Below are 25,397 nucleotides of genomic sequence, written 5' to 3' on the forward strand. Positions count from 1 at the left end.
TGTTAGTGATAGGGCTCTATCAACTGTGGAGTGACATGGGCAAATAGGGCATAGTTTAATTGTTTTGTCAAAGAGGCGGAAGAAGATATTTAGGGTCAAGGCAATGTTCAGAATGGCCCTAAGAAAACACCCTGAAATGCTATGGGGCCCATGTTACTCAGTGCACCAATGTTTTATGCCTGTGCTGCTAATGAAAGATCCAGAGAAAGAAGGTATGATTCTAAATGCACACATCACAAAAGTATGCATAAAATCCTACTGGTTGCCCAGAGGCCTGTATTCACCTCCAATCTCTCCTTCCTCTCAGGTTACAGATAGCAAGGGAGGAGTGGGAGAGAAATGGGCATGTGAGTATACTCCGATTGACACAGTCCTCCATGGGGTGTCTGTGGGGAAGCTGAGCATAGGTATATTCTGTAGCCAGCACCGGGCTGACACTGGTGGGAAAGGAGGCAGGTTGAAATCAAAGTATAAAAATGGAGTGGCTGGTATCCTGATAAGCCTATAATGGTGTACCAGAGTCATGGTGTCCTGCTGGTCTCCAGCAATGAAAATTTTGACTCTAAAACCAAAAATGTCCATATTTACTGGTCTACTTTAAAATATATATATAACTGTGAATGTATGTTCCTTGCATTCACTTTTAGCCAGCCACAAAATCCTTAGTCAAGATGAAGGAAATTTTCAATGTTTGCAGAGCAATAATGTCATGTTGATGGTTTAACTAACAGCTCTGATACAGTGACACAGCTCCTCCCAAAATAGTAAATAAAAAGGAGCAATGTGATTGATCTCTTAATTAACCCTTGCCATTTTACAAACCATATAAGCTGGTTTAGGATCGGAAAGAAAGTCATTTTGACAGAACCATTAGAAAAATCACACAGGGGATGCCTGGGTGGCTCAGCAGTTGAGCATCTGCCTTAGGCTTAGGCTGTGATACTAGGGTCTAGGGATGGAATCCCACATCAGGCTCCCGGCAGGGAACCTGCTTCTCCCTCTGCCTATGTCTCTGCCTCTCTCTGTGTGTCTCTCATGAATAAATAAAATCTTTTTTAAAAAAATCACACAGAAGTTGAAGCAGAGTAAGAACAAGTTTGTATATGAAAATTATATTTCTTAAACATTTGACTACTTAATTCTGTTAGTAAATGATTATTGCACAAATAACCTCTACTAAGTAGTCCCTGAAAATGTTAAAGTAACAATTTTATTGAAGTACATTAAGTTCTATTTGTCAAATACCTGGTAATATTCAGGAAATGGGTCACTGAATAAAAAGAGAAACCAAAATTAGTGAGGCAAGAATAAAAACAGAAGACTTGGGGCAGCCCGAGTGGCTCAGTGGTTTAGCACCGCCTTCAGCCCAGGGCCTCCCGGGGTCCTGGGATCAAGTCCCACTTCGGGCTCTCCTCAGGGAATCTGACTCTGTGCCTGTGTCTCTCATGAATAAATACAATCTTTAAAAAGAAAAATAAGATGAATTTTTTAAAAAGAAAATTTGCAGATTCAACAGACCACCACTTTCATTTTGTTATCTTTAGAAGGTGATATGTTTATTCCAGTCATGTTACCATTGTTCAAAATATGTTTTTAAGCCTTGACATAAAAGTCTACAAGACTTGATTTTTAAGTCAGCGGTAATAGCACAGTTAGAGCATAAATGCTGCATTTTTTTAAAGAAAGAGTTTGAATTTCAACAAGTAGTGTGGATCCCTGCAACTATCTAGTTTGAATCCTAGTAACTGACTAGTTAGTACAAATTAGCTAATCTCAGTTTCCTCATATTTGTAAAATGGGGATAATAAAAACACCCATCTACAGCATCATTGTGATAACTAAATGGGACCATTGATATTAAACATATTCCCACCTCTAGTAGTCTTTTGTTCCATGACAAATAACACCCACTGCTTAAAACCAGTACACCTCAAACCACTCCTACCTTGCTGCCTCTACCACAGGGCTTAGGAAAGCTATATACTTGCTTTCCCAGCCTTTCTTGCATCTAGGAGTGGTCATATGACATTCTTTTACCAACAGAGATATAACAAAATTGTGATGAAGTTGCCCATTTTTGATGAAGGAAGCAAGTGTGATTAGCACTATTCTTTTTTTCCTCCTTCCCCCCATTGCTTATTTAAAGATAGTTGTGAAATCTGGAACTGGGACATCCATCTTGGACCCAATGATAGCAATCATGGGAAAGGGTGGGGCAATGGGTGATTCAGATAGTTAAGCATCTGCTTTGGGCTCAGGTCATGATCTCCAGGTCCTGGGATCCATCCCCACATTGGACTCCTAGCTCAGCAGGGAGTCTGCTTCTCCCTCTCCCCCTCTCCCCCACCACTTGTGCTCCTTCTGTCTCTCTCTCTCTTTCAAATGAATAAATATTTTTTAAAATCTAAAATAAAAAAAAAATCATGGGAAAAGGTAAGGTACTTTCAGAAACACTGGTCTTAATGTCATCATGCTACTGAACACAGGCATGAAAATGTCTACCTCCAAATTCTGATTATCTGGGAAGAAAATAACCTGTAGGTGTCTAGTTCACTCTGAGTCAGGTTTTCAATTACTTGCCCTTGAATCCATTTCAAATTAATATACTTCTTAGAGCTGCTTTAGACTTCTTAATCCCCACACTGAAAGTTGAACTTAAGGCCCCCAACCTAGTGTACACCTCCTCCCTCACATAAGCCAGACAAACATCAAAGGCCATCATGTCAATGAGAGAAATAAGAAAGTGAAAAAACAAAATGAGCTACTAAAATATTTCTTTTTTTTTATAAATTTATTTTTTATTGGTGTTCAATTTACCAACATACAGAATAACACCCAGTGCTCATCCCATCAAGTGCCCCCCTCAGTGCCCATCACCCATTCACCCCCACCCCCGCCCTCCTCCCCTTCCACCACCCCTAGTTCATTTCCCAGAGTTAGGAGTCTTTATGTTCTGTCTCCCTTCCTGATATTTCCCAACATTTCTTCTCCCTTCCCTTATATTCTTTTTCACTATTATTTATATTCCCCAAATGAATGAGAGCATACAATGTTTGTCCTTCTCCGATTGACTTACTTCACTCAGCATAATACCCTCCAGTTCCATCCACGTTGAAGCAAATGGTGGGTATTTGTCGTTTCTAACGGCTGAGTAATATCCCATTGTATACATAGACCACATCTTCTTTATCCATTCATCTTTCGATGGACACCAAGTTTCCTTCCACAGTTTGGCTATTATGGACATTGCTGCTATAAACATTGGGGTGCAGGTGTCCCAGCGTTTCATTGCATCTGTATCTTTGGGGTAAATCCCCAGCAGTGCAATTGCTGGGTCATAGGGCAGGTCTATTTTTAACTCTTTGAGGAACCTCCACACAGTTTTCCAGAGTGGCTGCATCAGTTCACATTCCCACCAACAGTGTAAGAGGGTTCCCTTTTCTCCGCATCCTCTCCAACATTTGTGGTTTCCTGCCTTGTTAATTTTCCCCATTCTCACTGGTGTGAGGTGGTATCTCATTGTGGTTTTGATTTGCATTTCCCTGATGGCAAGTGATGCAGAGCATTTTCTCCTGTGCGTGTTGGATATGTCTATGTCTTCCTCTGTGAGATTTCTGTTCACGTCTTTTGCCCATTTCATGATTGGATTGTTTGTTTCTTTGGTGTTGAGTTTAAGAAGTTCTTTATAGATCTTGGAAACTAGCCCTTTATCTGATATGTCATTTGCAAATATCTTCTCCCATTCTGTAGGTTGTCTTTTAGTTTTGTTGACTGTATCCTTTGCTGTGCAAAAGCTTCTTATCTTGATGAAGTCTCAATAGTTCATTTTTGCTTTTGTTTCTTTTGCCTTCGTGGATGTATCTTGCAAGAAGTTACTGTGGCTGAGTTCAAAAAGGGTGTTGCCTGTGTTCTCCTCTAGGATTTTGATGGAATCTTGTCTCACATTTGCTACTAAAATATTTCTGTGAAAGACACCAAAGCTCCTTTATTTTGACAAAGCATACCCAACAATGAAACATGGACATCTCAAGACAGGGCAGCAAGAGAATTTTTTCTCCCCTGACTCCTGAGCAAATAGTTCTATAGCTCAGGGGTTGTGTTACACGTACCCTTTAGTATTCTGTTTAACTTAATAGTTTTGTTGACCTTTAGTATGCTTATTATGCTTAACATTAGATAGAATCATGTGAACTTTCACTTAATTCTTTCATTACAAGGGCTGTGTCTTATGCTGCCAAGACCTCACTTTATTTATATCTAATCTCCCCGGTACCTAAAATACTGCAATATACATGTCAGGGGAGCCATAAATGTTGTTTTGCAACTTAATATTTTGTAATTTAGACATTTGCAATCAGCAGTAAAGCACATTTGTGTGAAGTAATCAAATTTCATGATGTCTATTACACTGAGGGTAAAGTTTATGCTCACAAAGGAGTCTTGTTGCCTCTCTGGGTCTACATGCCCATTCAATTCTATGGTTCTCCATAGCTCATTAAAGATAGAATAATTCTTGTGAAATAACCAAAAAATTGTTGTTTCCTCTGAAACAGTTCCTAAGAGGAATTAATTACATTTATTTCTAGTTTGTTAAGTGAAGAAAAAGTGAGGAATACTAATTGAATTATAGATAATAGTTCATATATGAAAAATTAGTATTACATAAAGAAGAAATCATAACTTTGAAAGTGATTTCCTTCTGTTTTCTTTTTTTTAATAATAAATTTATTTTTTATTGGTGTTCAATTTGCCAACATACAGAATAACACCCAGTGCTCATCCCATCAAGTGCCCCCCTCAGTGCCCGCCACCCAGTCACTCCCACCCCCCGCCCTCCTCCCCTTCCACCACCCCTAGTTCATTTCCCAGAGTTAGGAGTCTTCCATGTTCTGTCTCCCTTTCTGATTCTTTTTTTTTTTTTTTAAGATTTTACTTATTTATTCATGAGATACACAGAGAGAGAGGCAGAGACACAGGCAATGGGAGAAGCAGGCTCCATGCAAGGAGCCTGACATGGGACTCCATCCTAGGTCTCCAGGATCAGGCCCTGGGCTGAAGGCGGCACTAAACTGCTGAGCCACCCGGGCTGCCCTTCTTTTCTTCTTGATATAAACTAGTTCACCATCTGGGCAATTGCAAAACTGGAAAACTAGAAAAAAAAAACAACTGATGAAACAGAGTGTTCTAGCCAGTGCCAAAATGAAACACTAAATGAGAGAAGTAAATCATTAAGAGTTTGAAAGAAGCCCCAGTATATTCAATTTTCTCCCTTCATTTGGGGAAGGGGAGATTTATATAATACACTTTCAAAATTTGAAAAAAAAAATTTAAGATTCTATTTATTCATGAGAGCCTGAGACATAGGCAGAGGGAGAAGCAGGCTTCCTGTGGGGAGCCTGATGTGGGACTCAATCCCGGGGTCCTGAGATCACGACCTGAGCCAAAGGCAGATGCTAACCATTGTGCAACCCAGATCCCCACCCCACCCCCAAATTTGAAGATTGGGACCTAGCTGTTATGATTACATAAAAAGTGCATTGCTTCAGAAGTAAAAATCTCTGCAACTGTCTGGGAGAGCAAATGTCTTACACTTCTTCCCACAAGCTGAGAAAGAAACAGGAAGCAAGGGAAGAGCTACCGTGTTTCCCACTGGGACAAAAATCTCATGACTGACAACTCCCTCTTCCCTTACCCAATCTCCTAGATCTACTGGGGGAATTGGGAGGGACGGCATTGTAGAGCCAATCGTTAATAATCTATGGGAAGCAGAACCAACAACCCAAATTGCTAATGGAGTACTTGGATCTCTTTGTTATACTTTCAGAACTATAAAAACTGTTGATTAAATACTTCACTTAAAACTCCTTTATACAGGGATGCCTGGCTGGTTCAGTCAGAAGAGCATGTGACTCTTGATCTCAGGATCATGAGTTTGAGAGCCCCATGTTGGGTGTAGAGATTACATAAATAAATAAAACTTTAAAAAAAAACTTCCTTTATATAAATATCAAAAGTAGAAATTAATAATGTTAACATTTAGCCAGTACATGGGACTTTTTAAATTATGTTAGACCTTATTTCTATTCTTGTACCATACTCTTTTTTACATTAAACTAACTTTTCCATTTTCAAAAATTTCTTAGCAAGTAGTATTCTATTGTCAGTTTCCTCTATGATTCCCCTCTTCACAAGTCAAAATCTTACCCCAAGTGACTTACCCATCTCTGCCCACCTGCCTCCTTCACCTTTCACATCACTTAAAAAGTTCCAAAATTTCCTCTCCTCCTTAAAGTCTGTCTTTATCACCTGAAAGTGATCCCTTTCTAAACATTTCTGTGAATTACATATAAAGGTTTACTCTAAATCTGAGAAAATGTATTTGACGAATAGACACAATTGTGGATGATTCATAATTACATGTTTCTCCATATATGCATCAGTTTTCTACTACTATGTAACAAATTACACAAAATTAGAGGCTTGAAAAAACATCCATTTGCTATCTCATGGTTTCTTTAGAGTAGAAGGCCAAGCATAGCTAAAGTAGTCTCTCTGCTCAGGGCCTCTCAAGTTGAGATCAAAGTGTCAGCCAGGCTGAATTCCTTTCTGGAGCTTGGGGTCCAGTTGTTGGCCAAAATCAGTTCCCTGTGGTCAGAGGACTAAGGCTTCTATGCTTTTGCTGGTGGTAGGCCAGGAACAATCTTAGCCTGGCCCCTTCCATGTGTTCTTTCATGCTTAACAATCTCCTGGTTTTCAATCCTCCTCCCATCATATTTCATGTAACATGATCATGGCAGGAATGATACCATCACCATTTGCCAGATAAAATAACCTAATCAAGTAAGTAACTGGCCTATCATATTCAAAGATGCCATCTACACTTATGTGTAGGGGATTATACAAAGGGTGTACACCAGGTTAAGGAATTCTTGGGAATCATCTTAGAATTCTGTCTACTACAATATGACTAGAAACCTCAATATCAAGTTCTTATAAATTATTAAAGAATGTGCTTAATAAAAATTGACTACCACTCTTCTCTTTAAGACTTTTAAGAATATTAGATGAGGGTGCCTGGGTGGCTCAGTCTATTAAGTATCTAACTCTTGGTTTCAGCTCAAGTCATGATCTCAGGGTTGTGAGATTGAGCCCTCCATCAGCCATTAGGCTCCATGCCTAGTGTGGAGCCTGCTTGGGATTCTCTCTCTCTCTCTCTCCCCCGCCTCTCCTTCTCTCTCTCTCTCTCCCTCTGTCCTTACCCCCCTCTTAAAAAAAAAAAGAATATTGTATAAATCAACTTTTACTATGGAGCAAATTGATTAAATAGTTCATGTGATTATACTTATATATAAATAGCATTCCAGCACAGAAGTTATTGGCTAGGCCTATAATTGAGAATTTCCACAAAAAGAGAGAAGGCACAGGCAGATGTCATAGATCTTGAAAACAGGATTATAAGAGCAACTGAAGCACGGGGCATAGAGAATAAAGGAGAAAATGTGAGTGGTATGTAATAATCACTTTAAATCTGATTTCTCATGAGATATATTAATTAAAAAAAAAAGAGAAGTTGAGGGGTGCCCGAGTGGCTCAGTCAGTTAAGCATCTGCCTTCAGTTCAGGTTCTGATCACAGGGTCCTGGGATCAAGACCCACATCAGGCTCTCTACTCAGTGAAGAGTCTGCTTCTCCCTCTCCCTCTGCCTCTCTCTCTCTCAAATAAATAAATAAAATCATTTAGTAAATAAATAAAATGGGAAGTTGACTTCAATAATTTCATAAAAGTATCTAAAATCAAATTTTGAGCATGTAGAAAACTTTTAATTTTGGTATAAAGAAATAAAATTAAAAAGAAAACAATATACAAGGAAAAATATTTACAACAGATGATTAACAAAGAATTGGTGTCTCTAATATCTAAGTGCTTTTTTATAATGAAGACAAACAGCTCAATAGAAAAATAAGCAACAGGGGCAGCCCCAGTGGCACAGTCGTTTGGTGTCGCCTGCAGCCTGGGGTGTGATCCTGGAGACCTGGGATCGAGTCCCACATCGGGCTCCCTGCATGGAGCCTGCTTCTCCCTCTGCTTGTGTCTCTGCCTCTCTCTGTGTGTCTATGAATAAATAAATAAAATCTTTTAAAAAAAAAAGAAAAGAAAAATAAGCAACAATACAAAGAGAAATACAAATGACCAACAAGCATTTGAAATGATGCAAAACTTTGATAGTAGTCCACAAAACATAAAATAAAACAAAATGAGATGTCACTACTCATCTACCAGTTTATACAACTGACAGAACTGTGAATTGTTACAAGTTTCTGAAAAGCAATTGACAACATTTATGAAAATTTTAAAACATACATGTCCTTTCCCCTAGAAATACTACACCTGGGAATCAACTCAATAGAAATAAAAGCATCTGGGTGTACGGAAATAAAGACAAGGTCATTTACTGCAATCTTGATTGTAGAAGAAAAAAAACCTTAAACAATAAAATTAACACAATATGGAATTAAAAACCTCTATTTTGAATGTTAAGTGGATATTTATAAAATTATATTTTAAGACGGATGAATATAAGGCATCATTACATGTAAATAACAAAGTACAGAGTAATGTATTGTGTGATCCAGTTTTTGTGAAAAACAAAGTAAAAATATTCCTATTTGTTAGTCTATAGGTATATATGAGCAAGGAAAAATGTGTGGAAATGTTCAAAACTGGATGCTTACCTCAGATACCCGTGACTGAAGGGAGGTAGAGAACTAAAATTATGTTTTTTAACTGTAACTGTTTGGTTTCACTTGTTATGGTGAGATTTATGGCTTTACTACCTATAAAGAAACCATGAGGAAATAAAGATTTTAGCTGCCAACATTCATATGTAATTGTGAAATGACTTGAAGTTACTGTGATTTTTGTTTTCATTTAAGAAAAAATCCTCTGGCCAAATAATTGTCTAAATAACATACACTATTCTGAGATGTCTAAAGCCTTGAGAAGATTTCAACACTCAAAGAGAAAAGACTAAAATATATTAACATTGCAGATTCCCTAATAATAAAAACCGTCAGATAATTCTATAGCAAATCCCATGGTCAACAAATGCCACCCCTGTACCCAGAGCTTCCCAGCAGCTTGTTAGTATCCCATTCTTCAACAGAAGCAAAGAACCAAAACTCACCAGACATCTGAGGTGACTCTAGCTTTCTAATATGAGAGAGAACAAAGAAAAAAAAAGAAAAAGAAAGAAAAAGAAGTTAGAATAATCCATGAAAAGAAAGAATTTAAAAATCTTCCAAAAAGTTGCTGTCAATATCCTGAAGGAGAAAAGAAGATACTGCATGCATGAAGTAAGAACAGGTTTCAATGGAGAAAAGAAAGAGCACTAGAGAATCAAATTTTCATAGCAGGAATGAAAATCCAATAGAAACATAAAAGATCTCAAGAAATTTATGCCCCAGTGTACCTTTTCTCATAAAGCTACCTGATGAAGTTCTCCCAAAGTGGCAAACTAATTCAAGATGAAGACACTAAATTCTACCTCTGAAACTAAAAGAAGAGGAAGGAGGAGAAGGGGGAGGAGGAGGGGACAAGGAGGATGACAAGAGGAGGAGAAGGCTGAGAGGAGGAGAAGAAAGGAACCAGATCAAACCATGGACTCCTCAGGGCTAAGCAAGCTGATTAGAGCGCACACCCAGAGCATACTACAGTCTGGTTCTGCTCCTAGAAGGGCATATAGACCAGGGAGGCCCAGCCTTTAGTGTGCACAGGAGTTTCCTGGACTTTTGAAGATCTAGACAGTCTGGAGTAGAGTGTGAGATTCTGATCTTATAACAAGCTTGGTGTTGATGCTGCCAATCCTCAGGTCATCTTCAGCTCACGCATTGAAGTAGCAAGCACATAAAACATGATTCCCACATGGCTGTGGGAATCAGCCTCTCCTATAGGGCTTATTGAGTGATTCCTGGGCCCATGCCCAGCATTCTAAGATGGTAGGCCTGGTTAAAGGCCTGAGTATTTTGTAACAAAACCCATAAGCAATCCTGGGGGCTCTGCCAGATAAGGAAGCATGAAAACCACTGATGAGAGGCCTCATCATGCGATGGGGTCTTACATCCATATTTGGATGGTTTTTGTAGGAAGAAAAATGCAAGACATGTTGGGAGATCTATATTTTCTCTCCCATGAGGCACAGCCAAGGTGGCACACTGAGGAAGTCGTTATCAGCTCAACACAATATCTCTGTGTTAGTCAGAGGGTAGATCTTAAACATTTGCACCACATAAAAGGAAATGATAACGATGTAACACGTTGAAGGTGTTAGCTAATGCTATGATGAAATCCTTTGCAATATAGAAATGTGTCACATCAACAGGTTGTACCCTTAAAATTACACAATGTATATGCCAATTTTATGTCAATAAAGCTGGGGGGAAAATCTCTGAAAAGAGAGAGAGAGAGAGAAGGACATGGGATCTAGGAAGCTAATGCTCCCACCTTGGAGAAAGTAAAGGGATTCCCCAGGACAAGGGTTGGGGGAAGCTCCAGGGTGGCAGGTAAACCCAGATGCAAGGCAGTGCCAGCCCATGCTACAATATGCCAAAGAGTCCGTTAGGAAAGGTGCCTGGCAATAAAATATCCAGTACTGTACCAGCTCTTGCTTGAAAATATACTGTGTCTCAACCAACTTAGATGGAAGTATAGTTGACATGTTCTGGAAAACCCTCTCAATAAGTGGTTTTAATGATGACACAACATTGATGAAAAACATGCAGCTCTAAAATTAGAATAATAGTGAATCTACACAATTATTGTGAGGATTAAATGAGTTGATCAATGTAAAGCATTTAAAATGATGCCGGAAACATAGTGAGAATGACAAAAATACTAGCTATCACTGTTGCTGTTGTGGTGGTGGTGGTGGTTGTTAGGTTATTTAACTCTGGAGTTGGGCTTCCTAGAATACTGGCTCTACCACTAGTTATTTTACTTTGAAAAATGTATGCAGGGATGCCTGGGTGGCTCAGCGGTTTAGTGCCTGCCTTCAGCCCAGGGCATGATCCTGGAGACCTGGGATCGAGTCTCACATCGGGCTCCCTGCATGGAGCCTGCTTCTCTCTCTGCCTGTGTCTTTGCCTCTCTCTCTGTGTGTCTCTCATGAACAAATAAATAAAATCTTTAAGAAAAAAAAAGAAAAATTTATGCAAACTCCTTAAGCCTCAGTGTCCTCATTTGTAAAATGTGCATCAAAAAGGTATTTATCTCATACATTAATTTTAAGAATTAAATTAGATGCAACAAGGTATGCAAAGTACCTAGCAAACTAAGTACCCCATGAATATTAGATATTGATAGTAATTATTTGTTTTTCATGGAAAATAATATTCATAAATTGAGGAGAAAACTCTCCACCATCAAAAGACTATTTTTAAATATTTTTTATATTGTCACAACCATGGCATTTGTATTACTTTGTATTATTTCAAAGTATTATGAACATTTGATATTTCTACATCATCTCAGTAATTTTATTTTGCATCTGCCAAACATACCATCAAAATGATTTAAAATAAGTCCCCAAAACATTTGTGGAATATTCAGATTGTTTTTTCGGTTGGTTCTCACAGAGAAATGGAGTGTACATCTTTGTGGTTTGGGATTTTGACTTCTCTTAGATTATTTCCCAACACCCTCAAGAGACAGGCAAACAGGATGCTGCTAGTCACTCACAATGTTCTTCATGACAAGGATCCTGGCTCCACAGCCACAGTAACACTGGCAAGTATTTCATTTGCCTCCACATTTTTGGCTTCAAGTATTAAAATCAAAATGAAATACTAATTGTATAGTAAACGATGGTTTTGAATATGGGTATTTTTCAAAGTTGCTCTAGGAACTTAAAAGATTGGTCCAGTATTCTATTTACTGTTACTAAATTCCCTCCCCTACTCTCCATTTTGTAACTTATCCCTCATGCTTTAAAGTTTTCAGACTATTTATGTACATATGTGAGAGGTTACAATTTTTTTCTAATTATTTTTAAGTAATATTAATCTTATCATTTTGCTAAGTAATTTAGTCTCCCAAATCTAAGGATTTGAATTGAGAATGATTTCTGTCAGTTATAATATTCTTTCTTAGGTTCTTGTAAATTATAAGCCCTCTAGGTAAAAAAAGAGCAGGTCTTTTGCAAAGATGCTAGTTTTTCCCTCTTGGACTTTATTATTTATTTTTTTTTAAATTAATTTTTTTTGGTGTTCAATTTACCAACATACAGAGAAACACCCAGTGCTCATCCCGTCAAGTGTCCGCCTCAGTGCCCGTCACCCATTCCCCTCCAACACCCGCCCTCCTCCCCCCTTCCACCACCCCTAGTTCGTTTCCCCGAGTTAGGAGTCTTTATGTTCTGTCTCCCTTCCTGATATTTCCCAACATTTCTTTTCCCTTCCTTTCTATTCCCTTTCACTATTATTCATATTCCCCAAATGAATGAGAACATACACTGTTTGTCCTTCTCCCATTGACTTACTGCACTCAGCATAATACCCTCCAATTCCATCCATGTTGAAGCAAATGGTGGGTATTTGTCGTTTCTAATTGCTGAGTAATATTCCATTGAATACATAAACCACATCTTCTTTATCCATTCATCTTTCTTTTTTTTTAAATTAATTTTTATTAGTGTTCAATTTACCAACATACAGAAAAACACCCAGTGCTCATCCCGTCAAGTGTCCACCTCAGTGCCCGTCACCCATTCCCCTCCAACACCCGCCCTCCTCCCCTTCCACCACCCCTAGTTCGTTTCCCAGAGTTAAGAGTCTTTATGTTCTGTCTCCCTTCCTGATATTTCCCAACATTTCTTTTCCCTTCCTTTATATTCCCTTTCACTATTATTTATATTCCCCAAATGAATGAGAACATACACTGTTTGTCCTTCTCCGATTGACTTATTTCACTCAGCATAATACCCTCCAGTTCCATCCACGTTGAAGCAAATGGTGGGTATTTGTCGTTTCCAATGGCTGAGTAATATTCCATTGTATACATAAACCACATCTTCTTTATCCATTCATCTTTCGATGGACACCGAGGCTCCTTCCACAGTTTGGCTACTGTGGACATTGCTGCTAGAAACATCGGGGTGCAGGTGTCCCGGCGTTTCATTGCATCGGAGTCTTTGGGGTAAATCCCCAACAGTGCAATTGCTGGGTCGTAGGGCAGGTTTATTTTTAACTCTTTGAGGAACCTCCACACAGTTTTCCAGAGTGGCTGCACCAGTTCACATTCCCACCAACAGTATAAGAGGGTTCCCTTTTCTCCGCATCCTCTCCAACATTTGTGGTTTCCTGCCTTGTTAATTTTCCCCATTCTCACTGGTGTGAGGTGGTATCTCATTGTGGTTTTGATTTGTATTTCCCTGATGGCGAGTGATGCAGAGCATTTTCTCATGTGCATGTTGGCCATGTCCATGTCTTCCTCTGTGAGATTTCTCTTCATGTCTTTTGCCCATTTCATGATTGGGTTGTTTGTTTCTTTGGTGTTGAGTTTAATAAGTTCTTTATAGATTTTGGAAACTAGCCCTTTATCTGATACGTCATTTGCAAATATCTTCTCCCATTCTGTAGGTTGTCTTTTAGTTTTGTTGACTGTATCTTTTGCTGTGCAAAAGCTTCTTATCTTGATGAAGTCCCAATAGTTCATTTTGCTTTCGTTTCTTTTGCCTTCGTGGATGTATCTTGCAAGAAGTTACTGTGGCCAAGTTCAAAAAGGGTGTTGCCTGTGTTCTCTTCTATGATTTTGATGGACTCTTGTCTCACATTTAGATCTCTCATCCATTTTGAGTTTATCTTTGTGTATGGTGAAAGAGAGTGGTCCAGTTTCATTCTTCTGCATGTGGATGTCCAATTTTCCCAGCACCATTTATTGAAGAGACTGTCTTTCTTCCAATGGATAGTCTTTCCTCCTTTATCGAATATTAGTTGACCATACATTTCAGGGTCCACTTCTGGGTTCTCTATTCTGTTCCATTGATCTATGTGTCTGTTTTTGTGCCAGTACCACACTGTCTTGATGACCACAGCTTTGTAGTACAACCTGAAATCTGGCATTGTGATGCCCCCAGCTATGGTTTTCTATTTTAAAATTCCCCTGGCTATTCGGGGTCTTTTCTGATTGCACACAAATCTTAAAATAATTTGTTCTAACTCTCTGAAGAAAGTCCATGGTATTTTGATAGGGATTGCATTAACGTGTAAATTGCCCTGGGTAACATGGTTTATCTATCTTATTAATTCTTTCAAAGAACCAACTCCTGGTTCTGTTGATCTGTTCCACAGTTCTTTTGGTCTCGATTTCATTTAGTTCTGCTCGAATTTTAATTAACTGTCTCTTTCTGCTGGGGGTGGGGTCTATTTGTTGCTTTTTCTCTAGCTCCTTTATGTGTAAGGTGAGCTTTTGAATTTGAGTTCTTTCCAGTTTTTGAATGTATGCTTGTATTGCGATATATTTCCCCCTCAGGACTGCTTTTGCTGCATCCCAAAGATTTTGAATGGTTGTATCTTCATTCTCATTAGTTTCCATGAATCTTTTTAATTCTTCCTTAATTTCCTGGTTGACCTTTTCATCCTTTAGCAGGATGGTCCTTAACCTCCACGTGTTTGTGGTCCTTCCAAACTTCTTGTTGTGATTAAGTTCTAATTTCAAGGCATTATGGTCTGAGAATATGCAGGGGACTATCCCGATCTTTTGGTATCGGTTCAGACCCGATTTGTGACCCAGTATGTGGTCTATTCTGGAGAAAGTTCCATGTGCACTTGAGAAGAATGTGTATTCAGTTGAGTTTGGATGTAAAGTTCTGAGGATATCTGTGAAATCCATCTGGTCCAGTGTATCATTCAAAGCTCTCGTTTCTTTGGAGATGTTGTGCTTAGAAGACCTATCGAGGGTAGAAAGAGCTAGATTGAAGTCACCAAGTATAAGTGTATTATTATCAAAGTATTTCTTGAGTTTGGTTATTAATTGGTTTAAATATTTGGCAGCTCCCACATTCGGGGCATATATATTGAGGATTGTTAAGTCCTCTTGTTGGATAGATCCTTTGAGTATGAGATAGTGTCCCTCTTCATCTCTCACTATAGTCTTCGGGGTAAATTTTAATTTATCTGATATAAGGATGGCAACCCCTGCTTTCTTTTGAGGACCATTTGAATGGTAAATGGTTCTCCAACCTTTTATTTTCAGGTTGTAGGTGTCCTTCTGTCTAAAATGAGTCTCTTGTAGACAGCAAATAGATAGGTCCTGCTTTTTTATCCAGTCTGAAACCCTGCGCCTTTCGATGGGGTCATTAAGCCTGTTCACGTTCAGAGTTACTATTGACAGATATGAGTTTAGTGTCATCATATCTATTCAGTCCTTGTTTTTGTGGATTGTTTCACTGAACTTCTTCTTAAAGGGGAATTTTAAGAGTCCCCCTTAAAATTTCTTGCAGAGCTGGTTTGGAGGTTACATATTCTTTCAGTTCCTGCCTGTCTTGGAAGCTCTTTATCTCTCCTTCCATTTTGAATGAGAGCCTTGCTGGATAGAGTATTCTTGGTTGCATGTTCTTCTCATTTAGGACCCTGAATATATCCTGCCAGCCCTTTCTGGCCTGCCAGGTCTCTGTGGAGAGGTCTGCTGTTACCCTAATATTCCTCCCCATAAAAGTCAGGGACTTTTTTTCTCTTGCTGCTTTAAGGATCTTCTCCTTATCTTTGGAATTTGCAAGCTTCACTATTAAATGTCGAGGTGTTGAACGGTTTTTGTTGATTTTAGGGGGGGGATCTCTCTATTTTCTGGATCTGAATGCCTGTTTCCCTTCCCAGATTCAGAAAGTTTTCAGCTAGGATTTGTTCAAATACATATTCTGGCCCTCTGTCCCTTTCGGCGCCCTCGGGAACCCCAATTAAACGTAGGTTTTTCTTCCTCAGGCTGTCATTTATTTCCCTTAATCTGTCCTCACGGTCTTTTAATTGCCTGTCTCTTTTTTCCTCAGTTTCCCTCTTTGCCATCAACTTGTCTTCTATGTCACTCACTCGTTCTTCCACCTCGTTAAGCCTCGTCGTTAGGACTTCTAGCTTGGATTGCATCTCATTTAATTGATTTTTAATTTCTGCCTGATTGGATCTAAATTCTGCAGTCATGAAGTCTCTTGAGTCGTTTATGCTTTTTTCTAGAGCCACCAGTAGCTGTATAATAGTGCTTCTGAATTGGCTTTCTGACATTGAATTGTAATCCAGATTTTGTAACTCTGTGGGAGAGAGGGCTGTTTCTGATTCCTTTTTTTTGAGGTGAGGTTTTCCTTCTAGTCATTTTGCTCAGTGCAGAGTGGCCAAAAACAAGTTGTATTGGGAAAAGGAGAAAAAGAGAGAGAAGGAAAGAAAAGAGAAAAAGAAAAAAGAGAAAGAAGAAAAAAAGGGGGGGAGAAGAAAAAGAGAAAGAAAAAGAAAGGAGAGAAAAAAGGGTGGGGTGGGGTGGGGGAAGCAATCAGAAATCAAGGAGAAAGAAAAAAAACACACAAACCAAAACAAAAACAAAAAAACAAAACAAAAATAAAAAAAACACGGGGGAGTATCTTCCGATTCTGTATACTTTAAGTCCCTTGACTTCCCCTGGAACTGGTCCCTCTCGCTGGTCTTCTGGGGGAGGGGCCTGCTGTGCTGATTTTCAGGTGTTAGCACTTGGGGGAGCTGCTCTGCCCCTGCCTGGTGCAGGGCTCAGTGGGGGTTGTTCACCCCGTGAGGCCCCAGGAGGAACAACCGCAGTGGCGGGGCCAGCTCTGCAGCCCTGGAGTCAGCCCCCGCAGTAACTCCGGGGCTCTCCGTCTGCAGGGCCTGGGGGCTCCCGGGCGGGGCCGCTGATCTGCTCAGTTCTAGGCAGGAGCGTCCTTGCTGTCCTGGGCCCTTCCGGCCTCTGCCTGTCCCGGGGGAGGCCGGATCCTGGGCTGTGTCCCGGCGCCCTGTGCTCCGGGGCCTGCGCTGTTGGATTCGCTCCCGCCCGGCAGCCCCCTCCGCGGAGCCGCCGCCCGAGCCCCTCCGAGCTGCTCCGGGTCCCGCCGTGTGCGCTGCAGCCCTTAGGGAGCTCGGCGCACTCTCCCGGGGCGCAGGTGCCTGTTAGTGTCCCAGGGAGCCCGAGAGCATCCCCGCCCTCCTGGGTCCTGCTCCAACTCCCTGCGAGCCCCTTTCCTCCCGGGAAGGTTGGTGCAGCTCCTGCTCCTCCGGGACGGGGCTCTCCTGTCCTGGGGACACTCGCCCCGGCCTCAGCCCGGCTCCTCGCGGGGCCCCTCCCCCTTGGAGGCCTTTTGTTTCTTTATTTCTTTTTCTCCGTCTTCCTACCTGATAGAAGCGCGGACTCTTCTCACTGTAGCGTTCCAGCTGGTCTCTTTAAATCTCAGGCTGGGTTCGTAGATTTTCAGGATGATTTGAAGGTTTTCTAGGTAATTTGTTGGGGACAGGTGATTTGGGGACCCTACTCTTCTGCCCTCTTGCCCCTCCTCTCCCTCTTGGGCTTTAGAGTCAAATCCTAGCAATGCTCATTAGCAGCTGTATAACTGTATTAGAGATACCAGTCCTTGCCTTCCTGGTAACCTTCCAAGAGTTTGTGGTCATTTGTAATAATAGCAACAGAAAATTAATACACTCTCTGTTGTAACATGGCCATATGAGGACTATGGGTAGTCCTATCACCCTACCCTCCTTGACCACAACCTGAAAAGGTTCTTCATTTTAAAAACCGATGTACTTAGATTGGGTCCACCTGGATAATCCAGGATAATCACCTTATTTCAAGATCTTTAAGAAAAATAAAAATAATAATTTAAAAAGATATAAGCACCTCTATATTTATTGTAGCATTATTTACAATACTGAAGATACCAAAGCAACCTAAGTGTCCATTGACAGGTGAATGAATAAAAAAGATGTGGTATATATATCCACCGTGTATGTATGTATATAAAAAAGAAGGCTATATTGTCATTCATAACAACATAGATGGACCTACAGGGTATTCATGCTAATAAAATAAGTGAGGCAGAAAAAGACAAATATCACATGATTTCACTTATATGTGGAATGTAGTAAACAAAACAAAAGAGCAAACAAGCAAACAAAAGACCAGAAACAGATTCACAAACAGAGAACGAACTGGTGGATGCCAGAGCAAGTATAGGGAGGCGGGTAGGAGAATGAGCAAAATAGATGAAGGGAATTAAGAGGTACAAGCTTTCAATTATAAAATAAGTGGCAGGGATGAAAAAGTACAGTGTAGGGAATATAATAAAAAATTGTAATAATGTTGTCTGGTAACTACACATCATGGCAAGCATCATGTAAATGTACATCTGAAAACTAATACAACATTGTATGTCAACTATACTTCAATAATAAAAAATAAAAAATAAAATAATTTTGAAAGCTCTTTTGCATAATCAAAAGAGCATAATAAAGCTCTTGTTAATCCTTGAACAACACAGGCTTGAACTGCACGGGCAGATTTTTTTTCAATAAATACAGTTGGGTCTTGGCAGTCTTGGCAGTCAAAATAAGTATAAACTTATTTTCCTTATGATTTTCTTTCATTTTTTTTCTTTTTAGATTTTTCTCTTATGATTTTCTTAATAATATTTTCTTTTTTCTGCCTTACTTTATTGTAAGAATACAGTATGTGTTATCAACTGCTTATGCTATCGGTAAGGCTCTTCTGGTCAACAGTCGACTATTATTCGTGAAGTTTTGGGAGAGTCAAAGGTCATATGCAATTTTCAACTGTGCACTGGAAGAGGGGTGTCAGTGCCCCTAATTCCTGAATTATTCAAGGGTCAACTATATTCATAGGTTCCAGGGCTTAGGAAGGAACATTCCTGAACCCTACTTATCCTGGCTACACAAGGAGGGATCTGTGACCTGGCCTGAAATAATCATATCCTCTCTCTGGAAAATCTGAACTTAGAAGACAGTGCTTGGATTGCAATATTATGTAGAGTTGGGCTTCATTACAAAGAGAAAGGGACAAAGAGAGACAAAGAGAGAGAGAGAAGCAGAGGGGAGTGATAGCCCTGTGACTCCTTAGAAATTGATAGGATTACCTTTGAATATTCCAAACGTTGTTCCAGGTCTCTTATGGCCATTTTGACTTTGGAAAACTGACACCCAATAACGTGTCCCCTACTCTTCTGATCTGTCCATCTAAACTTTTAGAAGGCAGGGCAAAGGTTAAGAGCAAGAAACCTGCCAGATAGTATCAAAGAAGATAGTCTTACTCTATGGAGTTTGTCCCCATGTGTTTTTGGCTGTGGGGCCATATGTTCACAGAGTGATAGAATGTCATGATTGGGTATCAGAGCTCCAAAATCACTTAGGACTTGAAAACAAGGTGATAATGGCTATAATTCCCTCAAACCCCAGGCCTCCAGGTAGGGGAGATGAGTAAAGAGGAAAATGTGTAAAAGAGGATAGTAAGAGAAAAGATTTTTTCAAGGTTCTCTATGTTGTTGATTACATCTATACCTCCCAATTCCAACTCATCTTTCTAGATGTCTTAACAAAATACCTTTCTTTCAAGGCTTCCTTGACTCTCTAAGTAGAAGTCATTCCTTCAGTTTAGTGAACAAATACCTGAGCACTCACTCTGTGCCAGGCAGTGAGTTAGGTGTTGAAAACGCACAAATGAAAAAACAGTGGAGTCTTCCTCTTTTGGAAACCATTTTGGTACTCTATTGGCACTGACTACTTGCTACCTTATATGAGGGTTTCTCTGTCTTGTTCACCTGATGAATGCTGACCCCACAGCTGTCTGCAAGCCCTTAAAGAGAAAGCATGGGAGTATATTCATTACAGATTCCTCATGGTTAGCATATGCCTGCCCTAAGGTAAATGCGTACAAAAATTCATCAAGTATTTATTAAACACCTACCTATTGCATACAAGCTACTACATACAGCTGAAAACATAAATGAAATTTAAGAAGGTTTCCTGACCAGAAATTTCCAGTAGGATTTGAAAGACTGATCTCTATACTAAATAAAAAGAGCAACAGAAGGTAATGGGTCCCAAATGCCACAGGAAGAATGCTGGTGTTGAAGGGATGACTATGAGATGGACCTGACATATCTCCATAGTGGGGCACTTTGACCTAGGTCTCAGCATTTGAGTAGGATTTGAATGACCCCAGGGGACAGAAAAAAAGAAGAAACTTAGTGAGCAAGGGCTGAATGAGGAATGGATTTCTGTTCTGGGGACAACACAGACAGAGCTTTTAAAGAATATACATCCTATACTGGAGAAAATGGAGAGGTAAGGTGGTTGGGAAGGTTCAAGTCATATTTTAAAGGGCCTTGAATGCCAGACACAAGATTTGGCAATTTCTTCTTTCATTAAGACTTCTCCAAATGGGAAGCAACTTGAAATCATAGGACTTCCCTTGCCTCTGGTAGGTGAATGTTTCTTAGCCCCCAGTCATTTCTCAATGACTACATAATTAAAGCCATGGACTAGTCATGAAATTGTTCCGTTGGCAATTATACAGAAAGATGTCTTTTATGTTAACTTATCCAACTGGACAGACTACATTTAATTACCTGGACAGACTACACTTAATTCTCCAAGATTATCTAAAGTCTACCTCAAATGCCTGCTTCTCTGAGTCCTTCATTCAGAATGGAGCATCCCTCTCTCCTCCCAGAACACTATTCCTAACTATGATATGGCACTTCCCAGATAGGTTGACATAAAACCTGGTCGTCTTTGTAATCTTGCCTTTATGGATAATAGTTGTAGCTAATATTCACTGAGGGTCATCTTATCTGCCAGAATGCCTCCTAAATGCTTTAAAAGAATTACCTCACTTGTTCATCAAACCACTCTTTGAGGAGGTACTATTACCAATCCTCATTTTAGAAATAGGGAAACTAAGGTCAAGGACAGTTAAATAATAAGTTTAAAGTTAAACAACTAGTTGGGATAGGGTCCACCTGAACCCAACTTCATGCCATAACTACTGCTCTAAATTCCCTGTTGGCACCTCTTATCTATCTTGGCCACCCTACCATGCCCAGTTGAGTGCCTGGAGTGGGAGGTATGCGGTCAGTGCTGATTGGTACTGCACGGAGCAGAAATGCCAGAGAGTGTGAGCACCTTTGCTGTGACTGCCTGGTATATGACTTCCCTGCTATGAAGAGGAAGAGAGTGCTAGAGCATATGTCAATCTCTCTACAAAAATGTCTTGACTAGTAGTAGTTTTATAACAATGAAAGAGAGATATGAATGAATATCAATTTATTTTTTTAAGATTTTTTATTTATTTATTCATGAGACACAGAGAGAGAAAGAGGCAGAGACACAGGCAGAGGGATAAGCAGGCTCCATGCAGGGAGCCCGATGTGAGACTCGATCCCTGGTCTCCAGGATCACGCCCTGGGCTGAAGGCGGGCACTAAACCGCTGAGCCACCCGGGCTTCCCTGAATATCAGTTTAACTCAATGCTGAAACTCAAGCCTAAAACTATCTAAGCAAATTTAATTGCTAAAAGTAATGATCATTAAACTGTCCCGGGTGGAGATTCAAACCCAGGTCTCCTGTGTAAAAGAGGAAGAGAAGGAAGGAAAAGGAGAAGAAAAATAAAAGTTTTACTGTGTCGTTTTGACTTCTGCATTTCTTGACTCAACTCCAGTCTAGAAAGCAGTCCCTGTATAGAAAACAGAAAACCAAAGATGGTGTGCAAGCAAAGTTCCAAACGAACTACACGAACAAAAACTCCCTCTGTAGTTGTGTGGAGAGAGAGTTAAACAAAAGTGAAGCAGACATGTAGAGAGTGAAGGAGAACACTTGGGCTGCTTCCATAGTTTGGCTATTGTCAGTAATGCTGCTATAAACATAGGGGTGCATTACTCCTTTGAATTAGTGGTTTTTTATTTGGGGACGTAAATACCCGGAAGCACAATTATTGGATCACAGGGTAGTTCTATTTTTAACTTTTTGAGGTGTTAACTATAGTAGAATTAAAATTTTAAAAGAAGAGTGAAGGGGAAACTCTCCCAGTCAGATAGGAGAGAGGAAGAGTAAGGGAGAGACAGGAAGACACATGGAATAATAAACAGATTGATGTGACTGATGCAAACAACTGAGTAAGGAGGCAATAGGAATAATAAAAACACAAACATCTTTCTATCACTAAATATTGGTGATACAGAACTTCATGCACTGACCCAGAGCTGCAGTCAGATAACCACTGACAAAACTGCATTAAGAAATTAATAAGAATTAGGGATCCCTGGTTTGGCAGCGGTTTGGCGCCTGCCTTTGGCCCAGGGCGCGATCCTGGAGACCCGGGATCGAGTCCCACGTCGGGCTCCCGGTGTATGGAGCCTGCTTCTCCCTCTGCCTGTGTCTTTGCCTCTCTCTATCTCTCTGTGACTATCATAAATAAATAAAAATTAAAAAAAAAAGAAATTAATAAGAATTAACTTGAAATTAATACCCTAGGAAGAGAAAAATTCAACCTCACCTGAGTATCTTATTTGGTCCAATACTATTTCTCTCTTTTTAAATATATTTTTTCTTTTCACATTAAAAAATTTATTTCAATAAACCAGTAATTATTCAGTTCACATCTATGAAGCGCTTACTATTTTCCAGTCCTTCTGCAAAATGCTGCCTTTACAAATGTGCCTCATTACATGGCCTTCTTCCCTGTGTGTGCTCCTCTGTATATACTCTCCTTTTCTTATAAGAACACCAGTTACATTGGATTTAGGGCCCGTGCTAATCCAGTATGACCTCATTTTACCTTAACATAATGAATTACATCATCAAAGACCCAATTTCCAAATAAAACCATAGTCTAAAACTGCAGGTGAACATGAATTTGGGGGGGTACACGATTCAACCTGGTATAGTTCTCCCAAAATTCATATCAATTCTCCATCCCATGTGCAAAACACTGTTACCTCATCCCAATATCCCCCAAAAAGCTTGACCTATTCCAGCATTAACTCTAAATTCTAAATCTCATCTAAATATCTTCAACTCAAAAACTCCAAATCTTATCATTTTAATTGGTTATGGGTCAGACTGTAGGTATGATCCATTCTGGGGCAAAATTTCTCCCTACTTGTGGACCTAACCACCCAGAAAATGAGTTATCTGCTTCTGAAGTACAATGGTAGGACGGGTATAGGATAGACAATCCCATTCCAAAAGGAAGAAATAAAGGAGTCTCTGGTCTAAAGAAAGTTATCAACCCAGTGAGGTAAGTTCCATTAGGTTTCAAGGCCCGAGAATAATTTTCGATGGGTCCATGGAGGCTCAACTCTCTGGGCCTGTCACTCTGGACTCTGCATCCACAGGCCTACCCTTAGGGTCATTTTTCTTTTATCTTAAAGGGTAGCACATGTATTTAGCTGAATAGTTCTGTCAGCTTTTTTCCTGTCTGTAGACCCCCAGAAATCTGGCAGCCTTCCTTCATCCTGTCTCTGGCTCCTTCGGTTCAAGCTGGTAGCATTTCTGCTGATAAATGTTTTCAAAAACCTTGTTTGTCTTTTGAGTATGTCAGGGGATCCATGCCATTATATAAGAGGGTCTTCCAGAGATCCTTCTTTGATAACCTCACTTTTATTCCAGGCTTCTGATGAGATCATTGATTAGATCCATGGATAACACCCACCACCTCTTCAGTAAAGGTTTGTCCAGCTACATCCTTGGCTCTGTTTCAGAGCTGCATTATCTAGATCATCAAGTGCTTTTTGCTTACCAGTTCCCTCCTCAGTTTATATTTTTCTTCTCCTATTTAATCTAGGGAATAAGGAGAAACCAGAACACACTTTCCACACTTGGCTCAGAAATCTCAGCTAAATAACCAAGTTCATCACTTGCAAGTCCTACTTTCCACACAACAAAAATACAATTCAGATGAGTTTTTTCACCTCATAACAAGGACTGCTTTTCCTCCAGTGTTCAATGAAGATCTCTCATTTCCTTCTGAGCCCTCACCAGAATCACCTTTTAATGACTATAGTTCTGCCAACAGTCTCTTTGAAGCAATCTAGACTTTTTCTATCTTGGATCACAAAATTCTTTACCAAATCCAAAGCCACTTCCTCATTTTTTAAGTATTTGTTAAAGGGGCATCCCACACCTGCATTCATTTCCTTGGGCTACTGTAACAAATCACCTTAGACTGGATAACGTAAGTGATAAAAATTCATTCTTCCACGATTCTAAAGCTAGATGTTCAAAATCAAGTGATCAGCAGAGGTGGTGACTTCTGCAGGCTCTGAGGGAGTATCTGTGCTGTGCTCTTCTCTTAGGTTTGATGGTTCCCAGCAGTCCCTTGCATTCCTGGAATTGTAGTAAGACCACTCCAATCATGGTCTGTTTGCATTTTCTCATGGCCTTCTCACCTGTGTGCACATCTCTGTGTTTCTTCTCTTCTTATAAGGATACATGTTCATACTGAATTTAGGCCTTATCCTAATCCAGTATGACCTCATCGTAACTATATACCTGCAAAGACCCTTGTCATAGTCTGTCCAGGGTACTATAACAAATATACCATCAACTAGGTAGTTTAAACAACACATTTATCTCTCACAGTTCTGGAGCCTGGAAGTCTAGGGTGCTGGCAGATTCTGTATCTGGTGAGGGCCTGTTTCCTAATTCATAGATGGCCATCTCCTTAATGGGTCCTCACAGCAGCAAGGGTAAGAAAATTCTTGGGAGTTTCTTTTTAAAAGCACTAATCCCATTCATGAGGGCTCCTTTGTCAGGACCTAATCATGCCCTAAAGGCCCTACTTTCAAGTACCATCATTTTGGAGATTAGGTCTCAATATACAAATTTTGAGGAGATTCAAACATTCAGTCTCTAGCCACCCTATTTCCAAATAAGGTCACATTCTGAGGTTCTAGATAGCGAAGAAGCTTGGATGCTGTTTAACCCAGGACATATTGTAAGTACATATTCAGTTTTGTTAGAAACTGCCAAACTATTTTCCAGCTGTACCATTGGCTGTACCATTTCACATTCCCACCAGTGATTCATGTGTGATCCAGTTTTTCTGCATCTTTGTCAGCACAGTATTATCACTATTTTTAATTTCAGCTGTTCTAATAGGTATATATATTATGATTTTCACTTGCATTCCCCTAATAGCTAACGATGCTGAATTTTTCTTTAGTGAAATATCTGTTTATGTATTTGCTCCTTTAATGATAGAATTTTTTTTTCACTGTTGAGTTTTGAGAGTTTTTTTATGTGTTCTAGATCTAAAGCTATGGTTGATTATATGATATTTTTGTTTGTTTGTTTGTTTGTTTTGATGATATGCTTTGCAAATATTTTTTCCCAATCTGTGGCTCATCT

General features: G+C 39.8%; 1 protein-coding gene across 2 annotated transcripts in view; it reads right to left on the bottom strand.

Moving 5' to 3' along the window:
• The window catches only part of C4H4orf17 (chromosome 4 C4orf17 homolog), a 350,583-nt gene that overhangs the window by 155,767 nt on the left and 169,419 nt on the right, over nt 1–25,397 (bottom strand). The window lies entirely within an intron of this gene.

The sequence above is a fragment of the Vulpes vulpes genome, chromosome 4, assembly GCF_048418805.1.
Source record: "Vulpes vulpes isolate BD-2025 chromosome 4, VulVul3, whole genome shotgun sequence".
Lineage (NCBI taxonomy): Eukaryota > Metazoa > Chordata > Mammalia > Carnivora > Canidae > Vulpes > Vulpes vulpes.